The 11,084-nt window shown below is 37.7% G+C and overlaps 1 non-coding gene across 1 annotated transcript; it reads left to right on the top strand.

The window, feature by feature from the left end:
- The first annotated feature begins 2,597 nt into the window (after positions 1-2,597).
- Positions 2,598-2,705, top strand: LOC127748098 (small nucleolar RNA R71). Its single transcript, XR_008010041.1, has one exon. It is a non-coding gene; the product is annotated as a small nucleolar RNA R71 (small nucleolar RNA).
- Positions 2,706-11,084: the final 8,379 nt, after the last annotated feature.

Genomic DNA, 11,084 nt, shown 5'->3' with positions numbered 1-11,084 from the left:
AGAAGAAAGAAAAGAAAAGAAGAAGAGGAAGAAGAAGAAGAAGAAAATAGAGGAGAGGGAGAGATGTGTATTCGGCCAAGGGGGAGAAGAGAGGGTTTTGTTGTGTGAAAATGAAGAGGGATAAAGAGGTTTATATAGTGGGGGGAGAAGGGTTAAGGTTTGGCCATATTGGGTGGGTTTGGGTGGGAAAGTGATTTTGAATTTTGAAGGTTGGTGGGGTTTATGGGGAAGAGTGGATGGATGTGAGTGGTGAAGAGGTGATGGGGAAGAGATATTGAAGTGATTGGTGAAAGGTTTTTTGGGGAAGAGTGTTATTGGGTTGTGTGAAGAAGAGAGAAGGTAAGTTAAGGTAGGTGGAGATCCTGTGGGGTCCACAGATCCTGAGGTGTCAAGGATTTACATCCCTGCACCAATGAGGCGTGTAAAATGCCCTTTTCATACAATCCTGGCGTTTAACGCCAGATTGATGCTTGTTTCTGGCGTTAAACGCCAGGTCCATTCTTGTTTTGGGCGTTCAATGCCAGTCTATAGCATGTTTCTAGCGTTGAATGCCAGCTTCCCTCAGTGTGCAATCTTGGTGTTTAAACGCTAGATGATGTATGTTTCTGGCGTTCAACGCCAAATCCATGCTCTGTTCTGGCGTTCAATGCCAGTCAGATGCTCCTTACTGGCGTTTAAATGCCAGTAAGCCCTTCCTCCAGGGTGTGCTGTTTCTTCTGCTGTTTTTTATTCTTTTTTTTTTTTAATTTTAGTATTTGTTTTGTGACTCCACATGATCATGAACCTAATAAAACATAAAAAAACAATAAAATAAAAATAAAATTAGATAAATAAAAATTGGGTTGCCTCCCAATAAGCGCTTCTTTAATGTCAATAGCTTGACAGTGGGCTCTCATGGAGCCTCACAGGTGATCAGGTCAATGTTGTAGACTCCCAACACCAAACTTTAAAGTTTGAATGTGGGGGTTCAACACCAAACTTTTGAGTTTGGTTGTGGCTTCCCAACACCAAACATAGAGTTTGATTGTGGGGGCTTTGTTTGACTCTGTATTGAGAGAAGCTTTCCATGCTTCCTCTCCATGGTTGCAGAAGAAGATCCTTGAGCTTTAAATACAAGGTAGTCCCCATTTAATTGAAGGACTAGCTCTCCTCTGTCAACATCAATCACAGCTCCTGCTGTGGCTAGGAAGGGTCTTCCAAGGATGATGCATTCATCCTCCTCCTTCCTAGTGTCTAAGATTATGAAATCAGCAGGGATGTAAAGGCCTTTAACCTTTGCTAACACTTCCTCTACTAATCCATAAGCTTGTCTTACTGACTTGTCTGCCATCTGTAATGAGAATGTGGCAGGCTGTACCTCAACGATTCCCATCTTCTGCATTACAGAGAGAGGCATAAGATTTATCCCTGACCCCAGGTCACAAAGAGCCTTCTCAAAGGTCTTGGTGCCTATGGTACAGGATATTAAAAATTCACCAGGATCTTGTTTCTTTTGAGGTAGAGCTTACTGAACCCATATATCTAGTTCACTAATGAGTAAGGGAGGTTCATCTTCCCAAGTCTCATTACCAAATAACTTGGTATTCAGCTTCATGATAGCTCCCAGATATTGAGCAAATTGCTCTCTAGTTACATCTTCATCCTCTTTAGAGGAAGAATAGTCTTCAGAGCTCATGAATGACAAAAGGAGGTTTAATAGGATCTCTATGGTCTCTATATGAGCCTCGGATTCCTTTAGGTCCTCAATAAGGAACTCCTTCTTGTATGGGAGACGTCCCATGATGTCTTTCTCATTGGGATTCACGTCTTCCCCTTCCTCCTTGGATTCGGCCATATTGACAATATCAATGGCCTTGCACTCTCTTTTTGGATTTTCTTCAGTATTGCTTGGGAGAGTACTAGGAGGAGTTTCAGTGACTTTCTTACTTAGCTAGCCCACTTGTGCCTCCAAATTTCTGATGGAGGACCTTGTTTCACTCATGAAACTTGAAGTGGCCTTAGACAGATCAGAGAATATGTTTGCTAAGTTAGAGGTGCTCTGCTCAGAATTCTCTGTCTGTTGCTAAGAAGATAATGGAAAAAGGCTTGTTATTCCTGAGCCTATTTCTTCCACCATTATTAAAGCCTTGTTGAGGCTTTTGTTGATCCTTCCATGAGAAATTTGGATGATTTCTCCATGAGGAGTTATAGGTGTTCCCATAGGGTTCACCTATGTAATTCCCCTCTGCCATTACAGGGTTCTTAGGATCATATGCTTCTTCTTCAGAAGATGCCTCTTTAGAACTATTGGATGCATTTTTCCATCCATTCAGACTTTGAGAAATCATGTTGACTTGCTGAGTCAACATTTTATTCTGAGCCAATATGGCATTCAGAGCATCAATCTGAAGAATTTCCTTCCTCTGAGGTATCCCATTATTCACAGAATTCCTTTTAGAAGTGTACATGAATTGATTATTTGCAACCATGTCAATAAGTTCTTGAGCTTCTGCAGGCATTTTCTTTAGGTGAATGGATCCACCTGCAGAATGGTCCAGTGACATCTTAGAGAACTCAGATAGACCATAATAGAATATATCCAGAATGGTCCACTCTGAAAGCATGTCAGAAGGACATCTTTTGGTCATCTGCTTGTATCTTTTCCAAGCTTCATAGAGGGATTCACCATCTTTTTGTTTGAAGGTCTGAACATCCACTCTAAGCTTGCTCAGCTTTTGAGGAGGATAGAAATTAGCCAAGAAGGCCGTGACCAGCTTATCCCAAGAGTCCAGACTATCTTTAAGTTGAGAGTCCAACCATGTTCTAGCTCTGTCTCTTACAGCAAAAGGGAAAAGCATGAGCCTGTAGACTTCAGGATCTACTCCATTAGTCTTAACAGTCTCACAGATCTGCAAGAATTTAGTTAAAATTGATAGGAATCTTCTGATAGAAGTCCACAGAACTTGCAGTTCTGTTGCATTAGAGCAACTAACTGAGGTTTCAGATCAAAATTGTTTGCTCCAATGGTAAGGATTAAGATGCTTCTTCCATCAAACTTGGAAGTAGGTGTAGTATAATCACCAAGCATCCTCCTTGCATTATTGTTGTTGGGTTCGGCTGCCATATCCTTTTCTTGTTCGATAAATTTTAGTAAAGTTGTCTTTGGCTTGTTGTAATTTAGCTTCTCTTATTTTCCACTTTAGAGTCCTTTTAAGTTCAGGATCAGCTTCAACAAGAATGCCTTTTTCCTTGTTCCTGCTCATATGAAAGAGAAGAGAACAGAAAAGGAAGAAGAATCCTCTATGTCACAGTATAGAAATTCCTTTATGTTAGTAGAAGAAGAAAGGAATAGAAGGAGAAAAAAGGTAAGAATCCAAACACAAGGGGGAAGATAGGTTCGAATTATTGAGATGAAGAGAAGTGTTAGTGAATAAATAAATAAATAGAAGAAGATGAGAGGGGGAGAAATTCGAAAATAAATTTTGAAAAAGGGTTAGTTATTTTCGAAAATTAAGAGAAGAAATAAAATTAAAATTAAAATTTGAAACAATTAATTAATTAAAAGAATTTTGAAAAAGAGGGAGATGTTTTTCGAAATTTTAGAGAGAAAAGTAGTTAGGTGGTTTTGAAAAAGATAAGAAACAAACAAAAAGTCAATTAGTTGGTTGAAAAAGACTTGAAAACCAATTTTGAAAAGATAAGAAGTTAGAAAGGATTTTTGAAATCAAATTTTTTTTGAAAAAGATATGATTTGAAAAAGATATTTTGAAAAGATATGATTGAAAAAGATATTTTGAAAAAGATTTAATTTCAAAATTTAAAATTGATTACTTGACTAACAAGAAACAAAAAGATATGATTCTAGAATTTAAAGATTGAACCTTCCTTAACAAGAAAGTAACAAACTTCAAATTTTTGAATCAATCACATTAATTGTTAGTAAAGTTTTCAAAATCTTGAAATAAAGATAAGAAAAAGATTTTGAAAATAAATTTTTAAAAATTTTTGAAAATAATAAAAAAAATGAAAAAGATTTGAGTTTTGAAAAAAGATTTTGAAAAGATAGGATTTTTAAAATTGAAAATTTGACTTGACTTATAAGAAAAAGCTAAGTTTTTAAAAATTTTTGACTAAGTCAACTCAAATTTTTGAAATTTTGAGAAAAATAAGGAAAATATATATTTTTTATTTTTGAATTTTTAATGATGAGAGAGAAAAACATAAAAATGACCCAAAACATGAAAATTTTTGGATCAAAACCAATGATGCATGCAAGAACACTATGAATGTCAAGATGAATACCAAGAACACTTTCAATGTCAAGATGAACATCAAGAACATATTTTTGAAAAAAATTTTCAAGAAAAAAAAACATGCAAGACATCAAACTTAGAAATTTTTCATGCTTAGACACTATGAATGCAAGAATGCACATGAAAAACAACAAAAAAATACAAAACAAGAAAACATGAAGATCAAACAAGAAAATTCACCAAGAACAACTTGAAGATCATGAAAAATACAATGCATGAATTTTCGAAAAATGCAAGAAAAAGATGAACATGCAATTGACACAAAACTTAAAACATGACACAAGACTCAAACAAGAAACACAAAAAATTTTTGGTATTTTATGATTTTTCGAAAATTAATTTTTTGAAAAACGAAAACAAAGAAAAATTTTTGAAAGATTTTTGGAAAACTTTTTAAAAGTTAATTTACCTAATCTAAGCAACAAGATGAACCGTCAGTTGTCCAAACTCGAACAATACCCGGCAACGGCGCCAAAAACTTGGTGCACGAAATTGTGATCATCAACAATGGCGCCAATAAACTTGGTAGCGCTCTTAAACGTGAATCACACTTTTTCACAACTCCGCACAACTAACCAGCAAGTGCACTGGGTCGTCCAAGTAATACCTTACGTGAGTAAGGGTCGATTCCACGGAGATTGTTGGTATAAAGCAAACTATGGTCATCTTGTAAATCTCAGTCAGGCGGATTCAAATGGTTCTAATGTTTTTTTGAAAATAATAATAAAATAAAGCATAAAATAAAGATAGAGTTACTCATGTAATTCAATGGTGGGAATTTCAGATAAGTGTATGGAGATGCTGTGTTCCTTCTGAATATCTGCTTTCCTACTACTTTCATCCAATCCTTCTTACTCCTTTCCATGGCAAGATGTATGTAGGGCATCACCGTTGTCAATGACTACTTCCCATCCTCTCAGTGAAAAAGGTCCAAATGCTCTTGTCATAGCACGGCTAATCATCTGTCAGTTCTCGATCATGCCGGAATAGAATCTATTGATTCTTTTGCGTTTATCATCATGCCCAACAATCGCGAGTTTGAAGTTCGTCACAGTCATTCAATCTCTAAATCCTACTCAGAATACCACAGACAAGGTTTAGACTTTCTGGATTCTTATGAATGCCGCCATCAATTCTAGCTTATATCACGAAGATTCTGATTAAGGAATCCAAGAGATATGCGCTCGGTCTAAGGTAGAACGGAAGTGGTTGTCAATCACGCGTTCGTAGGTGAGAATGATGATGAGTGTCACAGATTATCACATTCATCATGTTGAAGTGCAACGAATATCTTAGAATAAGAATAAGTTTGAATTGAATAGAAAATAGTGGTACTTTGCATTAAAACTTGAGGTACAGCAGAGCTCCACACCTTAATCTATGGTGTGTAGAAATTCCACCGTTGAAAATACATAAGTGATGAAGGTCCAGGCATGGCCGAATGGCCAACCCCCATGAATGATCAAAAGACCGAATGGTCAAGAGACTATATAATCAAAGACACCTAGTACAATAGTAAAATGTCCTATTTATACTAGACTAGCTACTAGGGTTTACAAAATTAAGTAATTGATGCAAAAATCCACTTCCGGGGCCCACTTGGTGTTTGCTTGGGCTGAGCTTGATCTTTACACGTGTAGAGGCTTCTCTTGGAGTTAAATGCCAAGTTGTAACGTGTTTTTGGCGTTTAACTTTGGTTCGTGACGTGTTTCTGGCGTTTGACTCTAGAATGCAGCATGGAACTGGCGTTGAGCGCCAGTTTGCATCATCTAATCTCGAATAAAGTATGAACTATTATATATTCCTGAAAAGCTCTGGATTTCCACTTTCCAACGCCATTGAGAGCACACCATTTGAATTTCGGGAACTCTAGAAAATTCATTTCGAGTGCAGGGAGGTCAGAATCCAACAGCATCAGCAGTCCTTTGTCAGCCTTCTTATCAGAGTTTTGCTCAGGTCCCTCAATTTCAGCCAGAAAATACCTAAAATCAAAGAAAAACACACAAAATCATTGTAAAGTCCAGAAATGTGAATTTAGCATAAAAACTAATGAAAAAATCCCTAAAAGTAGCTAGATCCTACTAAAAACTATCTAAAAACAATGCCAAAAAGCGTATAAATTATCCGCTCATCAGCCATCATGATCCATAGTATCATGATTGGGGAGGAAGTCGAAGTTCATGAGATCATACCTCTATAACTCTATAAGGCGGCTGACAAGTCCTCCACTTTGGCAAGGTTAGCCTTTTCTCATCTCATTTGTCACCTATGCAGTTTTGCTGGAATTGTCATAGAGGAAGACATCCTCATTGAAGAAGACAAGCCCATCACTAAGAACATGAGGAAATTCATCAAGAGAGCATGAGGAAATTCATCAAGAAATCCCTGAGATGCCTCAAGGGATGAATTTTCCTCCACACAACTATTGGGAGCAACTCAACACCTCTTTGGAAGGCTCTAGTTACAACATGGACCAACTAAGGGTGGAGCACCAAGAGCACTTCATCATTCTCCATCAGATTAGAGAAGATCAAAGAGTTATGAGGGAGGAGCAATAAAGCCAACGAAGAGACATAGAGGAGCTCAAGTGTTTCATTGGATCTTCAAGAGGAAGAACTAGCCACCATCACTAAGGTGGACCCGTTCTTTGATTTCCTTGTTCTTATTTTTCTGTTTTTCGAATTTGATGCTTTATGTTTTTCAATGTTTGTGTCTTTACTACATGATCATTAGTGTCTAGCGTCTATGCCTTAAAGCTATGAATAATTCCATGAATCCTTAACCTCTCTTAAATGAAAAATGTGCCTAATTACAAAAGAACAAAAAGTACTTGGATTTCAAATTTTATCTTGAAATTAGTTTAATTATTTTGATGTGGTGGCAATACTTTTTGTTTTTTGAATGAATGCTTGAATAGTGCATATTTTTTATAGTGAAGTTTATGAATGTTAAAATTGTTGGCTCTTGAAAGAATGATAAACAAAGAAAAATGTTATTGATAATCTGAAAAATCATGAAATTGATTCTTGAAGCAAGAAAAAGCAGTGAAAAAGAAAAAATAAGTAGCAAAAAAATAAATAAAAAGCAAGCAGAAAAAGCCAATAGCCTTTTAAACCAAAAGGCAAGGGTAAAGAGGATAGGAGGGCCCAAGGAAAAAAAATCCAGGCCTAAGCAGCTAAACCAAGCTGTCCCTAACCATGTGCTTGTGTCATGAAGGTCCAAGTGAAAAGCATGAGACTGAGTAGTTAAAGTCATGATCCAAAGCAAAAAGAGTGTGATTAAGAACTCTGGACACCTCTAATTGGAGACTTTAGCAATGCTAAGTCACAATCTGAAAAGGTTCACCCATTTATGTGTCTGTAGCATTTATGTATACGGTGGTAATACTGGAAAACAAAGTGCTTAAGGCCACGGCCAATACTCATAAAGTAGCTGTGTTCAAGAATCAACATACTGAACTAGGAGAATCAATAACACTATCAAAAATTCTGAGTTCCTATAGATGCCAATCATTCTGAATTTCAAAGGATAAAATGAGATGCCAAAACTGTCCAGAAGCAAAAAACCTACTAGCTCCGCTCATCTAATTAGGACTAAGTTTCATTGATATTGTGAGATTCATTGTATATTCTCTTCTTTTTATCCTATTTTGTTTTCAGTTGCTTGGGGACAAGCAACAATTTAAGTTTGGTGTTGTGATGAGCGGATAATTTATACACTTTTTGGCATTGTTTTTAGGTAGTTTTTAGTAGGATTTAGCTACTTTTTAGTATGTTTTTATTAGTTTTTAAGCAAAATTCACATTTTTGGACTTTACTATGAGTTTGTGTATTTTTTTGTGATTTCAGGTATTTTTTGGCTGAAATTGAGGGACCTGAGCAAAAATCTGATTCAGAGGCTGAAAAAGGACTGCAGATGCTGTTGGATTCTGACCTTACTTCACTCGAAATAGATTTTCTGGAGCTGAAGAAACCCAATTGGCGCACTCTCAATTGTGTTGGAAAGTAAACATCCTGGGGTTTCCAGCAATATATAATGGTCCATACTTTGTTCGAGTTTTGACTATGCAAACTGGCCTTCAAATGCCAACTTCCTGCCCTATTCTGGCGTTAAACGCCAGAAACAGGATACAAGCTGGAGTTAAACGCCCAAACTGGCATAAAAGCTGGAGTTTAACTCCAAGAAAAGGCTCTACACATGAAAGCTTCAATGCTCAGCCCAAGCACACACCAAGTAGGCCACAGAAGTGAATTTCTACATCATTTACTTATTTCTGTAAACCCTAGGCTACTAGTTCATTATAAATAGGACCTTTTACTATTGTATTTTCATCTTTTGATCATCTTTTGATCTCTTGATCACGTTTCAGGGACTGGCCATTTGGCCATGCCTAGACCTTCATCACTTATATATTTTCAACGATGGAGTTACTACACACCATAGATTAAGGTGTGGAGCTCTGCTGTTCCTCGAGTATTAATGCAAAGTACTATTGTTCTTCTATTCAATTCAAGCTTATTCTTATTCTAAGATGTTCACTCGCACTTCAACATGATGAATGTGATGATCCATGACACTCATCACCATTCTCAATTTATGAACGTGCGCCTGACAACCACTTCCATTCTACCTGCGAAAGCTAGAGTGTGTATCTCTTGGGTTTCTAATCAACGTTTCACATCGACTACCCTCTGACAATGGGGAATCTGAATCTGAGATTTGAACCTTCGTGGTATAGGCTAGAATCAATTGGCAGCATTTCTGAGATCCGGAAAGTCTAAACCTTGTCTGTAGTATTCCGAGTAGGATCTGGGAAGGGATGAGTGTGACGAGCTTCAAACTCGCGACTGTGGGGCGTAGTGACAAGTGCAAAAGGATCATTGGATCTTATTCCAACACGATCGAGAACCAACAGCTGATTAGCCATGCGGTAGCTGTGCCTGGTATTTTTCATCCGAGACGAGAAATCCGACAATTGATTAGCCGTACAGAAACTGTAGAGGACCATTTTCACTGAGATGACAGGAGGTAGCCATTGACAATGGTGATCCCCAACATACAGCTTGCCATGGAATGGAGTATGAATGATTGAATGAAGACAGTAGGAAAGCAGAGATTCAGAAGGAATAACGCATCTCCATACGCTTATCTGAAATTCCCACCAATGAATTACATAAGTACCTCTATCTTTATTTTATGTTTATTTATCTTTTAATTATCAAAACTCTATAACCATTTGAATTCGCCTGACTGAGATTTACAAGATGACCATAGCTTGCTTCAAGCCGACAATCTCCATGGGATCGACCCTTACTCACGTAAGGTATTACTTGGACGACCCAGTGCACTTGCGGGTTAGCTATGCGAAGTTGTGAAGAGACGTGTGAATCATGGTATTGCGCACCAAGTTTTTGGAGCCATGCCAAGGGATAACAATTTTGTGCACCAATTACACATCATCTTAAGCGGTTTTTAAGGTCTTTTTCTTATTTATTTTCTTAGGTTGCACTTAAAATTCTTATGCTTTCTAATGAAATTTAATAAATAACCAAATATTTGGAGTAGTGTTAGTGTTTTGATGATTTCAGGTAGGGGTGTGCAAAAAAAAAAATGGTTTAACTGAACTGAATTGAAACTGAACTGAAATTGTTTTAAATAAATCAGTTTTTTTTTAAATAAAAAACTAAACTAAAACCATAGTTTTTATAAAAACCAGTTTTTTAAAAACCAGTTTTTATGGTTAAGTTCAGTTTTAAACCAAATTAAAATTGATTTTATTTAAACTCTAAAATTAGTTTTTACATACTCTTTTTCTCTCTCTTCCTTCACACTCTCTCTCTCCCCTTCCTCTCTCTCTCTTCTTTCTCCCCCTCCTCTCTCCCTTCTCTCTCTTTTTCTCTCTCTCTCTCTCTCTCTCTCCTTTCCCTCTCTCTCTCTACCTCTCTCTCTCCTATCTCTTTCTCTCTCTCCCCCTCTCCCTCCCCTTCCTTCTTCTCTCTCTTCCTCTCTCTTTCTCCCTTTTTTTCTCTCCCTCCTCTCTCTATCTCTCCTCATCCCCTCTTTCTTCCTCTCTCTCTCTCTCTCCTTTTCCTCTCGCTCTCTCTCTCCCTTTTTTTCTTTTTTCTCTCCTCTCCCTCACTCCCCCTCCTTTCCCCTTCTCTCTCTCTCTCTCTATCTCTCCCTCCCTCCTTTCCCCCTTTTCTTTCTCTCTCCCTCTTTTCCCTCTCTCCCTTTTTATTTCTCTCTCTTCCCCTCCATTCTCTCTTCCTCTTTCTCTCTCTCTCTCTTTTTCTTTTTCTCTCTTTCTCTCTCTTATTTCTCTCTCTCCCCCTCCCTTTTTTCTCTCTCCTCTTCTCTCTCTTTCTTCTTCCTCGTCTGTCTCTTTCTCCTCTTTCTTCCCTTCTTTTCTCACTTTTCTCTTTCTCTCTCAACATTCTCTCACTCTATATCTCTCTTCACTCTCCCTCTTTTTTCCAAAATAAGAAAGAGAAGGAAGGAGAGAAAAAGAAAGAGGGAGGAGAAAGAGAGAGAAAGAGAGAGAAGGGAAAGGGAAAAGAGCAAAAGAGAGAGAGAGAAGAAGAGAGGAAGGGAGAGAAAGTGAGAGAGACAGAGAGAGGATGGGAAGAGGGAAGAAGAGAGAGATAAAGAGAAAGAGGAATAGGGGAGAGAGAATGAGAGAAAGGGATAGAGGTAGAAAAGGGAGAGAGAAAGAAAGGGGAGGGGGAGAAAGAGAGGCAGGGGAGAGAGAGAGAAGGGGAAGAGAGAGGAAGATAAGAAGAGAGAGCGGGAGAG

This window comes from Arachis duranensis, chromosome 5 (assembly GCF_000817695.3).
Source record: "Arachis duranensis cultivar V14167 chromosome 5, aradu.V14167.gnm2.J7QH, whole genome shotgun sequence".
Classification (NCBI taxonomy): domain Eukaryota; kingdom Viridiplantae; phylum Streptophyta; class Magnoliopsida; order Fabales; family Fabaceae; genus Arachis; species Arachis duranensis.
The sequence above is the reverse complement of the archived record's forward strand: the minus strand, read 5'-3'. Positions and strand labels throughout refer to the sequence as shown.